Here is a 17,329-nt window from a genome sequence, read left to right on the forward strand (position 1 = left end):
GGGTTAAGTCTTCTGGATGAGATTAGATTTTCTTAAAAACCGATTCAGAGTAACAAATGAAAGAGTGCCATGATCGAGGGAAGTGAAAAGCGGAGTCCCTCAAGGTTTAGTATTGGCACCCGTTATGTCCTTGATGTATGTGAACAACATGATGGCTGCAACAAGCTACAGTAATCTGCCGACAAATCAAAGATCATGAATGCCAAGAAATTCAATTTTCTGTGCAACTGCTCCGATGTGTGTTATAAACTGGATAAAAAAAAAAAAGAATCCAGTGAGTCAATGTAAATGAATCCAAGTCCAAGCCTGACCGACGATGGCAATAATACTACAAGTCGTTATTGTCCCACCTTGAACAAAGGAATGGGTGTATGTAAAAGGTCATACTTTTATCCACTGACCGGACTCCATGAACTTTGAATTCTCATCCGGGAAAATCATGAAGGTTGATCATAAGTACAAGACGCGATCCGAGATTATGGTGAATCACGCGCGCGAGCACACACACACAAAGAGAAAGAGAGAAAGAGTAGGAGAGAGAGGGAAAGCGAGCGATAATCAATTAACCTGTCAAAGTAGTTCGTGAAACAAACGACTCCAGTGAATGACAAGAACAGTGAAACGAATACTTTTCCATGTACACACGAAGACTCGCCTTATTGCCATATGGGTGATTCAACTATTTTACAGCAATCAAACCACTTCAGGTCTCAGACCATCTGTCCCATCAACAAGGCTCTTTACAGTCTCCAGTCTTCTGGTACTTCTGGCTTATTAACAACACAGAGGTGCCAGTTCGGGATTTGTTCATTTTTGTCCAATTACAGACAGTAATTAGAGCGTACACAGTTATGCTAAACTATGCTTGTTCATAGATTTCTACTCGTAAACAACTTATCCGCGGGCAAATCAAATTCAATGACACCAAAATAAGTCTCGCTTTTAAGTGGAACAGGTTAGTTAATTAGTCGATCAGTAATTCAGAGTCCACCGCTTAACAAGGGGCTCTCTCAACGTCTCCCAGGAGTCGCACGACTGCGCCAACCTATGCCACGTCACTCGTGCAAACTTCCCTGTCTCGTCTCTCCACTTGTCTAGTCTCCTTTTCAACGCTTTCCATCTCGCGGCGTCCAGTCAGTAACAGATACATTTGCTCCATCTCCCACTATCCCTTCTGATTCTCTTTTCTGCCTAGTTGCGTGATGGATCTCGCATTCGCTTAGTTTTGGGTTGGAATCCCGCAATTTTCTCCGATTCCCAGCACTGACTGTTGTAACCTGCCCAATAGTCCACCGAAGCGCATATAGTACATAGGGCAAAGGTGACAGCTTCGGTTGCAGCTGCTCAGCGCCTCCTGGGGTAGTAGGCTCCTCGTCTACATCTACTAGTTCTTCCCCCATGCTCTTGTACGAGTTTATCGGGAATTTAATTCACACGCGGCAAATAGATAAGAAGTTGAGGATAAGCCTACGCCGGGAGGCGCTGAGTAGCTGCTGCCGAAGCCGTCACCTTTTTCCCCTTTTATGCGCTTTGGGGTGAGTTGGGGTAGAGTAACTAACAGTGGGAATCAGAAAGGAGTGCGGGATTCGAACTCACAACTATGCAAACATGAGACCAGTACGCTTCCGATGACGTCATCAACTCAATAAATATATAAATAAGTGAATAAGTATGAAAAAGTTAAGGACCGTTCAAATAAACTTCCTGCACAGGTAGTGCAATGTAGTTCAGCTCGAAGACGTAAGAATCATTTAGGTAAACACCTAAGCAAGATGCTGTAATGATTACAATTTATTTTATATTATTTGTTTTTGTTTTGTTATCATTTGTCTGTGATTTTAATTTATTATTAGTTATATGTCAATTTAATATTATTGACTATTTACCGGTTTGTTTACTATTTAACTATACCTATGCATTTATCTATGTATTTTATTTGTTATTTACATTATTATGGTTTTTATTTATTATCTTATGATTTTTTTTTCGCATCCGACCTAGATATGGACCAAAAGGTCTCCTGTCGGCATGCTCCGCCTTTGTAATCTTTTTTGTTTGTTTCATAAAAACCTGATCCTTGAGCGACGAATTTTACACAACATATCCAGATTAAAAGATCAAAGTACAAATATTTCATGGTATGGTCACCGAATCTCATTAAAGACATTGGCAGATTTGAAAAAGTGCAACGGCGAGCTATAAAACAGATTCCAAATATCATATAAATCATACGAAAATCGACCAAAACATACGAATCTATTTTCCCTAAAAAGCGTAGACTCGATCGTGATTTGAAACAGGTCTTTAAGATTCTAAAGGGTAGGGAAACGACGTCAAAAGTGACAAAATTTTCACACTGAATGCGAATCAAACAAGAGATAATGGTCTCAGACTGTCAGGAAGTAGATTTAATTTGGAAGTGGGTAGAAACAATTTCGCTAACCTTGTAGTAAATGAATGGAATAAACTTCCTGCAAAGGCAGTACAGTTCGAAGTTTTAAGATTCACTTAAACACCCAAGCAAATTGCTGTATTGACTGCTATTTATCTTATTTTATTTATTATTTATCTCATTATTTTTCATTATTATAATTTATCATTTATCTGTTATTCATTTTCATTTCTTTCGCATCCGAGTAAGTTATGGACCAAAAGGGCTCCTGTCGGCATGCTCATTTGTATTCCTTTGTAATATACAGCATAAAAATAATCTCTAACATAAGGGTATGGCGTATTTTACCTGTGATACCAAATTTAATTTGTGGCATAAAAATCGCTTCAAATAATCCCCGAATTGGCCAACAACTCTACCTTCAATACAGACTTTACACAAATGCCATAATTTTTCTTTGTCTACTTGTATATTTATTCATTCGTTTGCTTATTAATTTTCTATCTATTCATCTATTTATCTATATTTTACTTATTTAACTTTTACTTATATTTATTGATTCATTTTTATTTACCTATTTATTTTTTCACCACGAAGTTCCAGTACTCTAAGATAGACGCCCAGTGGAGACCATTTGTTCTCTACAGCGACAAGACAATAATTCACCAAAAATAACTAAACAAATCAAACAAATAACAAGCAATAAATATTAAAACGAAATGTCTTGCCAGCAGACTAACTGCGATGGAAGATCATTCGATTTTATAGTAAAACAATTAGGTCGACACTTTATCTGTTCACTGCGATAGTAATGTGATGTGGCGTAATGTGACGCGATATAACGTGATGTGATGTATTGTGGCGTGATTAACGTGTTGCAAGACAATAAAACGTAACGTAACATTGCGTGAGGTGATGTAACGTGTAGCAAGGCAATGTAACGTGATATACTGTGACGTGATGTAACGTGATGTGATGGTAACGTCATTCTAAAATAGGCATGTCATGAATATGCCCGTATATTATATATATATATATATATATATATATATATATATATATATATATTTAAGATTATTTCAGACAAATGAGAGAGAATGCGGGTGGGGAAGGGCAAACGAAGATGTGTTACTTATTTAACTTTATATATATAAATTAAAATAAAGATATGAATGAATACACTAACATACACCAACAAATAGGTTAAACTAATTATGTATTATGTTAACCATTAGTAAAAGTAACAATAATATAATAGTAATAAAGACGACAACAATAATGATGATGATAACGATTGTCTCGCGTTGTTATTCCAAGTAATCTTTAGTTTGTTTTTAAAATATCATTTTGGTTTTATAATAGTTAATTTTGGTGGTATGGAATATCAATTTATAATTATGTCTTAACAATATTCACATATAAGTAAATATATTTTTATCACGTCACTTGATAGAGAATATTATTCTCATTTTAGACCACACACTGTGATTGTGCGAAACGTCTGTGGAAATGAAGGATTTTGAAAACGTTTCCGATTGGATTGGCCATATAATTTATAATCATAATGATGATGATGATGATAGTAATAATAATAAAACAAATGTAGGTGCAACCCTCTCGTCTTCCGTGGATAAAAACTTCCCCGAATTCCTGGGTCGGAAAGAACCGACGTCGTTTCACTGTTGGTAATTGTGTCCATAACGCTGCTCTGCTTACACTTTCTATATGGACACGTACTACTCTATTCGGCGTCCCACTCTTGTCTGGCGTGACCCACATTTGCACCACGAGGAGGAAGATGAGAAAGAGGCAGAAGAGGAGGAAGAGGAGGAAGAAGAGGAGAGGAAGAGGAGAGGAAGAGGAGAGGAAGAGGAGGCGAGGAGGAGGGGTTTGGGAAGGAGAAGGAAGTAGGCTGGGATTAGGAACAGAAAGAAAATGAGAAGAAAGACGAATAGGAGGAAAAGAAGAGGATACAGAGGAGAAGGGGAGAAAGAAGAGGAGGAATAAGAAAAAGAAGAGGAAGATAAAGAGGAGGAGGAAGATGAGGATGAGGAAGAGGAGGATGAGGAAGGAGGATGAGGAGGGAGGATGAGTAGGGTGCCAGCCAACACCACGCCCCACCATCACGCATGCGCGGGTCACAAGTTTCATGATGCAGTTCCCCAACTTTGCTGATGAGGGCCTCCATTTTCTTTTATTTATGTATTTGTTTATTTTTCCTGGTGAGGTTACCAGCATTTCTAATGAGGTTCGCACTTTTCTCTTCTTCTCTTGGCCAAGACTCATGGCTGATTCTGGATAGCATTTATTTATTTACTTATTTATTAGTCTTGTGTAGAGGTTCATATATTTCTCCCTCTCTCGCGTTGCCAGTTCAGTCTCTCCTCTTCTTATTCTTCGTCTTCTTCCTCTTGTTTCTCCTCCTCCTCTTCTTCCTCTTCCTCCTCGTCTCCTTTGTGGTCGGAAGACCAATTCCTTCCGGCGCGTTCGTTACCTCCTCTCGATACACCAAACGACTCCATTCAGTCTAACAGTAGCCCTCTGCCACCTGGACGACCTCCCTTCCACAAAGGGTGATACTTGCTCCTGATAACACGTGATTTTATTCAGGCGTGTATCCATGTGTGTGTCCGTGTTTGTGTGTATGTTTGTGTGTATGTTTGTGTGTATGTGTGTGTGTGTGTGTGTGTGTGTGTGTGTGTGTGTATGTGTGTGTGTGTGTGTGTATATATATATATATATAATATATATATATATATATATATATATATATATGCGATGGTGGAAAAAGAAGTCACGGGTCTAGTTCCGAGTTTTTTAGCGTATTTCTGACCGGTTTCGCTCTATGCCTCTTCAGAGGAATGAAGCATAAATCGAAACCGGTCAGGAATAAATTAAAAAACTCGGAACTAGACCCGTGACTACTTTTTCCACCTTCATCAACTTGTCACAATGTCCCAGCATATATATAATATATATATATATATATATATGTACGAAAAAAGCTGGAGTCCGGGAACCATAATGGTGGAAACGTAGAAAACACCAGACTCAGGAGTAGGAAAACTTTTCCCGACGTTTCGAGTCCTGTCCGGGACTCGTCCTCAGGGGATACAATGGGATACAATGGGATACAGCTATTAGTATATTAAGACCATGTAATTCACTGTATCCCATTGTATCCCCTGAGGACGAGTCCCGGACAGGACTCGAAACGTCGGGAATAAATTTCCTACTCCTGAGTCTGGTGTTTTCTACGTTTCCACCAATATATATATATATATATATATATATATATATATATATATATATATATATATAGATATATACATGTGTGTGTGTGTGTGTGTGTGTGTGTGTGTGTGTGTGTGTGTGTGTGTGTGTGTGCACGTCTCCCGCCATTTGCTGTGTTAGGCTAATACTTTAAATGGCACCGAGCAAAACGTACCTCTCCACAATTTCATTCCGAAAAATATACAAATAAACATGTACATTCCATAAACCAAGTAAATACATAAATACATTACATAAAGTAAGCAAATCATTAATACATAAATTAAATAAATACATTATATAAATGAAATATAAACGTGATAATTTTAATCAAAACAAGCAAACGAATAAGCAAATACATTACATAAAAACAAAATAAATCAATACAAAAAATTTAATCTTGTAAGTAACGCCTTTATATGAATATTGAAAATGAAAGAGGAACTATGGATAGTGACACCCCCGTCTATTTTAAAACAATGAAAAAAGTAGAAATATATAAAAGGGGAGGAGAGAGGGAGGGGGAGGATTAGTGATGAAAAAAAAAGTTTTTTATCGGAGTTTTTTAACATGTTTTTAACGTTTTTTCGTTTTTTTTTAACACTGCCAAAGTTGCACCTGTTTTTATATACTCAATATTAATATCTGAGCAACTTTGGCAGTGTAAAAAAAAAAAAAAAAAAAAACGTTATTTTTTTCTACATCACTAGGGAGGATGCATGGATTCATTTCGGGGTACACGTGACGGTAACCAAATAGAAATAAGAATAAGACAAAAAAAATACAGAAGCTGCTTTCCAATCGAGTTTCATATGGTGTTAGTGTCGCTCGTCCAACTTGACGGTCAGAGTGATGCCCGGGTTGAAGTGTTCGGATCCCACACACACACACACGCACTATATATATATATATATATATATATATATATATATATATATATATATATATATATATATATATATATTATATATATACATATATATATACATATATACATATACATATGTATTTATATATGTACATACATATATATATATATTATATATATGTATATATGTACATATATATATACATATATGTATATGTACATGTATATATACATATATGTATATATATGCACATATGTATATATATATGTACATATGTATGTGTATATATATATAATATATATATATATATTATATATATACATACATATGTACATATATATATACATATGTACATATATATATATACATATGTACATATATATATATATACATATGTACATATATATATATATACATGTACATATATATATATACATATGTACATATATATATATACATATGTACATATATATATATATATATATATATATACATATGTACATATATATATATGTACATATATATATATATATATACATATGTACATATTATATATATATATACATATGTACATATATATATGTATACATATGTAGATATATATATGTATATATATATACAGTATATATATGTACATTATATATATATATATATATATGTATATATATGTACATTATATATATATATATATGTATATATATGCACATATATATATATATGTATATATATATATATATATATATTATGTAATATATATGTATATATATATATGTGTATATATTATATATATATGTATATATAATATATATATATATAAATATATATTATATATATATATAAATATATTATATATATGTATATATATATTATATATATATTATATATATGTATTATATATATATACATATATATATGTATATTTATATGTATATATGTATATTTACATGCATATATATATATATGTATATTTACATGTATATATATATATATATATATTTTTTTTTTCAACCACAAACAACTTTTAATTCCATGCCATCGCAATCGAGACTGAAGAATCGCTCGATGGAGACATTTTGTTGGAAATTGAAACGTGGACGAGCCGAGGATTCGAACCCAGCTAACCCGTAACAAAGTTACAGTGACTTGAACCAATGCGCTATCAAGAGAGATATAAGTTGAGTACGATTTTCTTATATTTGTATGCTCGAATTACATACATCTACACGAAATATCGCGTTCAACCCACCTCCGCTATGATATTGCATTTAGCTAGTATGTGCACGTGGGATAGATTATACATCTACACTGAATGGTTCCCAGCGATCAATTGATATTTTTATTCAACCACAAACAACTTTTAATTCCATGCCATCGCAATCGAGACTGAAGTTTGTGGTTGAATAAAAATATCAATTGATCGCTGGGAACCATTCAGTGTAGATGTATATATATATATACATACATATGTATGGCGATCGCAAGTTCTGTATGTCACTATTCATCTCTGAAACCTTACGTGGTAAAGTAACCGCCATACTGGAGAGAGAGAGAGAGAGAGAGAGAGAGAGAGAGAGAGAGAGAGAGAGAGAGAGAGAGAGAGAGAGAGAGAGAGAGAGAGAGAGAGAGAGAGAGAGAGAGAGAGAACCGTTCAAGCTTTAACACACTGCAAAGTTACGTCATTTGGTTAGTTGCCCCTGACAAAACCTAATCAAACACGACGAAATAAAATTGAACAAAATTAAAGAAAAAGATCAATCGCATTGCAAAATTACGTAACTTGGTCGTGAAGTAACTGTCCCCCCGAGGGAGAAGTAAATACATAAAACTAAAAGAAAACAAACAACCAAGAATTAAAGAGACAACAAATACATAAACACATTAAACCCACGCTGCAAGGCTGCGTAGCTTCTTGGTGAAGCAAAAACAAGTTCGGCGTCACAGACCGACCACGGGGACGGGGACGGGGGCGGTTAGGTGAAACACCCATCGTGAATGGGCAGGCCAGGAGGACGAGAGGGAGGAAAAGGAGGAGAAGGAAGAGAAAGAGAAGTAGGAGGAGGAGGAGGAGGTGAGGAAGAAGAAGAGGAGGGGGAGGAAGAAGAAGAGGAAGAGAAAGAGGTGCAGGAGGAGGGGAGGAGGAAGAAAAGTAAAGGAGTAGGAAGAGGAGGAGGGGTGGTAGTAGTAGTAAGAAGAGGAGGGGGAGGAAGAGGGGTAGTTGAAGTAGTAGGAGGATGAGGGGGAGGAAGAGGGGTAGTTGAAGTAGTAGGAGGATGAGGGGGAGGAAGAGGGGTAGTTGAAGTAGGAGGAGGAGGAGGGGGAGGAGGAGGGGTAGTTGAAGTAGTAGGAGGATGAGGGGGAGGAAGAGGGGTAGTTGAAGTAGTAGGAGGATGAGGGGGAGGAAGAGGGGTAGTTGAAGTAGTAAGAGGATGAGGGGGAGGAGAAGAGGAGGGGAGGAGAAGAGGAGGGGAGGAGAAGAGGAGGGGAGGAGAAGAGGAGGGGAGGAGAAGAGGAGGGGAGGGGAAGAGGAGGGGAGGGGAGGAAGAGGAGGGGGAGCGGAGGAAGAGGAGGGGGAGGAGAAGAGGAGGGGGAGGAGAAGAGGAGGGGGAGGAGAAGAGGAGGGGGAGGAGAAGAGGAGGGGAAGGAGAAGAGGAGGAGGGGAGAAGAGGAGGGGGAGGAGAAGAGGAGGGGGAGGAGAAGAGGAGGGGGAAGAGAAATGGAGGGGAGGAGGTGGAAGAGTAGTGGGAGGATGAGGGGTGGTGGTGGTAGTAGTAATAAGAAGAGGAGGGGGAGGAAGAGGGGTAGTTGTAGTAGGAGGAGGGGAGGGGGAGGAGGAGGGGAGGGGGAGGAGGAGGGGAGGGGGAGGAGGGGAGGGGGAGGAGGAGGGGAGGGGGAGGAGGAGGGGAGGGGGAGGAGGAGGGGAGGGGGAAAAAGGAGGGGAGGAGGAGAGGAGGAGGAGAGGAGGTGGAGAAGAGTAGGGGGAGCAAGAAGGGTAGTTGTAGTAGGAGGAGGAGGGGAGGGGAGAGGAGGAGGGGAGGGGAGAGGAGGAGGGGAGGGGAGAGGAGGAGGGGAGGGGAGAGGAGGAGGGGAGGGGAGAGGAGGAGGGGAGGGGAAAAAGGAGAGGAAGAGTTGGAGGAGGGGAGGAGATGGAGGAGATGGAGGAGGGGAGGAGATGGAGGAGGAGGGGAAGTGGAGAAGAGGAGGGGAGGAAGAGGTGGAGAAGAGGAGGAGGAGGAGGAGGAGGGGAGGAAGAGTAGGAAGAGTAGGGGAGGAAGAGTTGTGGTAGTAGTATTAAGAAGAGGAGGGTATGAAGAGGAGGGAGAGGAGGAGGAGGCAAGGGGAGGGGGAGGAGGAGGAGGGAGAGGAGGAGGAGGGAGAGGAGGAGGAGGGGGCAAGGACAGTAGGGGAGGAAGAGGGGAGGAGGAGGAAGAGTAGGAAGAGGAGTAGGGGAGAAAGAGGAGTGTAGTGGTAGTAGTAAGAAGAGGAGGGGGATCGGAAGAGAAGGGCGAGGGGAAGGAGAAGAGGAGAAGAAGCAGGAGAGGAATAAGAGTAGTAGTTGTAGTAGTAGTAGTAGTTGTAGGAGGAGGGAAGAAACAAAAGGGGAAGGAGGAGAGGAGGGCAAGGAGGAAGAAGGAGAAGAGGGGGAGGAAGAATAGTAGTAGAACGAAAAGGAAGGGGGTGGAAGAAGAGTTACATGGAGGACAAACGAACAGCAACAGACCTATTGGTCCTCACAAGGCTCTTCTGGTACCTAACCTATAGCTATTATTATATTTTTAACCTATATTGAAGTAAATAATTCTAGTCGGGAATTTGTAGTTAAGTAAATATCGAAATGTTTCTTGAATACCTCTACAATGGAACAACCAATGACGTTGGTAGATCATTCCATACTGTATATTAAAAACGCGATTGAAGAAAGAGTATTATTTCGCCACGTCCGTTTGAAATGTTTTTCTTACAACTTTGCATCCATTATTCCTAGTTGCGTTGGTGTCAATTTTGAAATATTTTTCAACATCCATGTTTTCAATTTCTTTGACAACTTTGAAGACCTCAATTAGATCACCCCTTATTCTACGTTTAGAGAGACTTAACAAATTTAGTTCTCTTAAGCGTTCTTCATACGGCTTGTTCCGCAACCTAGGGATGATCTTTGTTACTCTACGCTGCACTCTAACTTGTGTATCCTTCTTGTAATATGGAGACTAGCACTGTACACTATTCTAGGTAAGGTCTGACTAGGGCATTGCCAAGGTTAACAATAATTTCTTCAGTTCTAAACTCAAAAGCTCTATAAACCCAATTGATCTATTTGCAGTTTTAATGACCTCCGAACACTGCTTGGTTTGAGATTAATTGATATCACAACACCAAGGTCTTTCTCTTGTTCTTCACTTGCTAGTTATTTATCATTCATCGTGTAGTTTACTTGGACAATACTATTACCAATATGAAGTACTTTACATTTATCTATATTGAAAAATATCTGGGAATTTTCGGCCCAATCACATAAAGCGTTCAAATCGTTTTGTAACTCTTGTTGTTGTGTTATGGATATCATCTTATTTGCAATTTTTGTATCATCCACGAATTTTTATCATTTACACTTTATATTTCTATCCAGGTTATTAATGTATACGAGAGAGTACAGGGGCTAGCACATTGCCCTGAGGCAATCCACTGGTTACACAATGCCAGCCTGAGCATTTTCCATTCAGAACAACACGTTGCTTACCAGACAGCCACTCGGAAATCCATCGGTGAATATGACCTACTATACCATTGGATTCTAGTAGGGAAGGGGAGGAAGAAGAGGAGGCGGGGGAGGAAGAGGAGGGGGGAGGAAGAGGAGGGGAGGAAGGAGAGGAGGGGAGGAAGAAGAGGGGAGGAAGAAGTGGGGAGGAAGAAGAGGGAAGGAAGAAGAGGAGGGGAGGAAGAAGAGGAGGGGAGGAAGAGGGGAAGGAAGAAGAAGAGGGAGAGGAGGGGAATGAGATGGAAAAAGATTATTTTATTCAGTTTAGGAAACACTACTATAGAAGTTAAGGCACACACACATATCTTGCGCAAGGGGTACGGTAACGACGTTGTGCTTGTTTACGTACTTGCCTGGTTAGAGACCCCATCTTAGATTTACCGTTGTGGAAACGAGTTTCTTGAAGAGACAGACAAAACTGACTTCACAATGTATCTTTAATTCTTGACACCCAACACACATCTTTACCCACGAGAACACATCAGGTACATGTTGTTTGCGTAAAAAAAAAAAAGGAAATAAATTAAACACAAACTGTGCAAATGTTCAACTCTAACTACGAGGGCCCACAAAGTCCATGCTATTTGCTTAAAAAATAGTAAAATAAAATCATACTAGAAAATAAAAGAAAATATAGCAAAAATAAATATTCAACTTCGAGGGCCCATCAAGTCCTCCATGCCATTAGCTTCAACAGAAAAACAAAACAAAAGAAAATATATAGCATAAAATAAAACAAATGAAGCGCGCTATTGTTACCCACAATGCACGCTTTCCAATGACTCTGCAAATGTACCTACATCTCTCTCTCCGAGCTGTCGCTTCTGAAGTGTCCCTTTCTACGCTTGCTTCTGTCTCCTCGCTGCATCACCCCCCCCCACGATGAATAAAATCGCCTGGCGACAACTAGAATCAAGCCCAAGCCTTTCGTTTTTCATCCCAGTAAGATCACGTGAGAATGTATGCACATATCTTTTTTTGTTCACACTTGTGACATGGGGCTGGACTCTTCGTTGCATTTCCAAAGACACAAGTCCTTTACATTTAGCAAAATAATGTTTATAAAAAATAAATGGAAATATGAAAATAAATAACATTATTGAATATACAACTAAAATTGTTTGAAGGATAAAATATATTAAGCTTTCCACATAGATACGTTAACTTATTGAATAATTTTGAAGAGACAGTCCTGGCAGACAAAAAACACACACACACACACACACATATATATATATATATATATATATATATATATATATATATCAAGGACTACTATTACACAGGACGTGCGCACCCAGATCCCTGGGTCTGCTAGAGGAGGCCATTGCTTTCTTTGTAACCTAACATTTTATATTGGAAAAATATATCAAAACTAGAAACCTAACATTGTATATAGGACAAATATATCATCTATTGATTTATTCAATGCAGTATAAGTTAATATAAACTTTTATAGTGAAATAAGAAACTATTTTTAAGGCACTGTTATGCTTTGAAATGCCAATTTTAGCCGAACTGAACAGGTATTATTGTACAAGGTTAGTGGACACCAGTGTTGGCAAAAAAATTTTTTCTATCTTTTTGAAAATATCAAAAATAGATTTTTTTTTTATCTAAATCAGATCTATTTGATTTAAATAGATTTTTTAAATAGATTTTAAATATTGTGGGATTGCTATCTGATTGCTAAAGGACATTTTTAGCATATCAATATAAGGAGCAGTGTTATATAGACTTGCCATAAGTATACAAGGAACGGTATAACCCGTATGTGAGGACGGTATGCTCAGGTTCACTCGATTCCACCAAGAGTTTTCTCATCTTGGTGCCATTTGCTGCATTGTCTCTCACAACACTTCCAATGTGACAACCAAAATCTTGTTCAGCCTTCTTGATCGAATTTTGTACAAGTTGTAGAAGATATTCAGCAGTGTGAGGTTTCCTTGATGTGTCTATTGTGTCAACTAAATAAATCTGACTAGTGGATGTTGTTAGAGTGACACATATTATGGGCTCATTATGGATGTTAGACCACCCATCAATTGAAAGACATTCAGTTTCATTATTCAGGTAATCTGCACACTTTTTATATTCCTTTTCATATATAAAATCCAAGTACTTATCGGCGATATCTTTTCTGGATGGAGGAATATAACCTGGCCTCAGGTTCTGAACCATCTTGAGAAACTGAGGATGCTGAACAAGACGAAATGGTGAATTTGTAGCAAATATCATCCTTGCAACTTCTTTGTCGAGATTTTCCTTTTGATAGGCTGAAGTTTTTATGATAAATCTGTCCAGAGATGTTGATGACTTTCTTTTAGATGAAAATTATTTAGCAGAAGTGGCGCCTGTGGAGGAGTCTAATAGTGACCTTTTTAATGGAGTCAGGTTTGCAGATAATACAAGTGGTGCCCATGATGAAGGGATTGAAGCTGATACAAATCCTGAAATGGAAACAGAAAATTTTAGCATATTGCATAATTTATAAATGAATAAATAAATGATTGAATACAGTGTGATTTAGGCTACTTTTGAGTACAGTAGTTTTTTTTAGATAATGATCATATTCACACAAGCCACTAAATTATTTTGAAATAATTAACAGGATATGAAATAGGTGGGCTTGGAATTCAGCCCACACAGGATTCAGTCCACTTTTAAATTCACTAAAAATAATGGGTTAGTTGGGTTAGGTTAGGCTAAATCCCTTTGGGCTGAATCCCATGTGGGCTGAATTCCAATGGAACCTATGAAATATATTACACAATGTTGAATGAAATGAATAACAATCATCTAGACCCCAAAGTTGAGTGGATACAGTATATTATAGTGATATAGTCATTACCCAAATTTAGAAGTAATGAAGTTGAAGTATCATCTCTTTAGGCCTTCACATTTTTATTGCACATGCTCTCCATTATTCACCAAATTTATATAGTTGCATATGAAAAGGGAGAAATGCACACAATATAAGTAAAATTATTTACCTGGGTCATCAATTTCTTCTTCTGTATGCTGTGGCTGACCTTGACATTTATCTCTGTGAGATTTCAATCTTGACACAATGCCCTGTAGTTCCTGGCTGCAATCTTTGCATTTAGCTCGGTACCCTTTGCCAGAAGTTGTTGGTAGTTTTTCAAAATAATTCCAGACAGGATAATTTTTTCTGCCTGAAGGAACCACTCTGCCAGGTCCAGAAGACATCCTTCCTGGTTGATTCCAAAGCAGCAACTGACCCAGTGGGAAGCTGCTTACCTAGAAAAAGTTTCAACAAGAATCTTGTTGAAACTTGTTATGGGCTGCACAGTGATATATATACATGTAGGTTTATACCGTTCCTTGTATACTTGTGGCAAGTCTATATAACACTGCTCCTTATAATGATATGCTAAAAATGTCCTTTAGCAATCAGATCGCATATCAGATAGCAATCCCACAATATTTAAAGTCTAAAAAAAAAATCTATTTAAATCAAATAAATCATATTTAAATAAAAAATAAAATAAAAAAATCATATTTTTAAAAAGATAAAAAAAAAAAAAAAAATCCCCAACCCTGGTGTCCACTAACCTCATACAATAATACCTGTTAAGTCCGGCTAAAATTGGCATTTCAAAGCATAACAGTGCTTTAAGAATAGTTTCTTATTTCACTACAAAAGTTTATATTAACTTAAACTGCATTGAACAAGTCAATACTTTATATATTTGTCCTATATACAATGCTAGGTTTCTAGTTTTGATATATTTGTCCAATATACAATGTTAGGTTACAAAGAAAGCAATGGCCTCCACTAGCGGACCCAGGGATCTGGGTGCGCACGTCCTGTGTAATAGTAGTCCTTGATATATATACATATATATATACATATACATATATACATACATATACATATATATATATACATACATACACATATATACATATATATACATAATATATATATATATACATACATACACATATATACATATATATACATAATATATATATATAACTGGAGCCGCAGAGCCATTAACTCTCATTTTTCAAAAATCATATGCAACTGGCCGTCTACCAGCTCCATGGAAAACATCATTTGTTGTGCCCATTTTTAAGAAAGGTTCCCGTGCAGATCCATTAATGTATAGACCTGTATCATTAACATCAGTTGTGTGTAAATCCTTAGAAAGAATACTTGGTAAACTAATATATGATTACATTGAGGAAAATAATCTGTTAACACATGATCAATTTGGTTTTCGCCTTGGAAGATCTACCGAAGATCAGTTATTGATCACGTATGATGAAATTACTCTGGCACTTGATCGTGGAAAAACAGTTGACTTGATTTTATTTGACTATTCCAAGGCTTTTGATGTTGTTAATCATGACATTTTGTTGGACAAATTTATAAACCTAGGAATTACAGGCAAAGTTCTTTTCTGGATTAAAGATTTTCTTACAGATCGGGTAATGAATGTTGTTGTGGCACATGCTAAGAGTTCACCTAAGCAGGTAACCAGTGGAGTCCCTCAGGGGTCAGTTTTGGGGCCTCTACTCTTCTTGCTGTACATTAACTTCATTACGTCAAATACCAGGTCTCCTACTAAGATATTTGCCGATGATTTGAAGCTGTATGTTAGTATTGAGGTAGGTTCAAAAGAAGATGCCTTGACTGCGGTGAGAAGATGTCAGGTGGACATTGATACTCTCTACCATGTATCTGAATCTTGGGGACTTGCACTCAATCCAGCAAAGTGTGTTGCCATAAGGTTTACCAGAAGCAATGCTTTTTGGACAGATTTGGTAGATGTTCATTATCATGTCAATAACGTATTTATTCCATTTCAGGAATCAGTTACTGACTTGGGAGTGTGTATTGATAAACTTAAATTTCACCAGCATATTTCTAATATTGTACATAAAGCAAGTGGAGTATCAACCAGTATTCTCCGATCAACAGTTAATCGGCAAGACTCTTTTATGCTTCCCCTTTTCACCACACATGTGCGTCCTTTGCTTGAATATGCATCCTCAGTCTGGAACTTGGGTTATGTAGGAGATGTTAGACAGTTGGAGTCTGTACAAAGGAGATGGACAAGGGAGATACATGGATTAGAGGGTTTGGATTACTCGCAGCGACTAAGGACTCTTAACTTATACTCAATTAAAGGGAGATTACTTAGGCATGATATAATTAAATGCTGGCATATTTTTCATGGGAAACTAGCAATTTCTCGTGATGACTTGTTTCCTCGACCCTTGTTGAGTAGCACAAGGGGCCATGATTTCAAAATTGGTCACACCAGAACACAAGTAGAAGTACGGAGAAGGTATTTTAGTATTAGATGTGTGAATTTGTGGAATGAATTGCCAGCGGAACTTGTTAACTGCAGTGATATTGATGTGTTTAAACGAGGTCTCGCAGTTTATCTCGGTGATATATTATTTGATTATACTGCATAAGGCAGTACCAATCGACACCTTGACACAGTTCCATACAATGTTGCTGCTTATGATACACTATCCAGCCAGTAGCAATTAATATATAAATGTCATGTGTAGAAATATGGGCTGGCGTATCAGCAGAGTGCGGCTTCCTTGCCTACATCATAAGTGGTGTGTGGATGGGAAGCCCACCAGGTAAGAGAACCAGGTAAGAGCGCAGTCCAAGTTCTAGACATTACAATTAGGTTAACACACAACAGAAGGCACGACAATAAATTAAATCTATCTAGGAAAAATATGTGAGCTCCCGACTAGGCATCTAGAATGATCATGTTAAATTTATACAGTTATTCTAGCAAGATTATAGGTTTTCATCTAGTTTCGAACGCCTAAGATGTCTGTTAAATCAGTGTCGCTTACAATCATGGCGAATTTAACAAATGCTTACACTCATTAAATGTTATTTCCTAACAGCATAATCTAATATTCTAATGTTATTCTTTAAGTAATGAAATCTAATATTCCCCAAGTTTGACACATCTCTATTAATATTCAGTCGCCTGCCCGCTAAAACCAATCCTTAGAAAACACGTGTAACTTGTTTCA

The 17,329-nt window shown here is 37.6% G+C and overlaps 1 protein-coding gene across 2 annotated transcripts in view; it reads right to left on the reverse strand.

Moving 5' to 3' along the window:
* The window catches only part of LOC143036920 (sphingomyelin phosphodiesterase-like), a 158,812-nt gene that overhangs the window by 137,680 nt on the left and 3,803 nt on the right, over positions 1-17,329 (reverse strand). The gene's annotated exons all lie outside the window — the stretch shown is intronic.

Source organism: Oratosquilla oratoria, chromosome 21, assembly GCF_046742065.1.
Source record: "Oratosquilla oratoria isolate Oo_2021 chromosome 21, ASM4674206v1, whole genome shotgun sequence".
NCBI lineage: Eukaryota > Metazoa > Arthropoda > Malacostraca > Stomatopoda > Squillidae > Oratosquilla > Oratosquilla oratoria.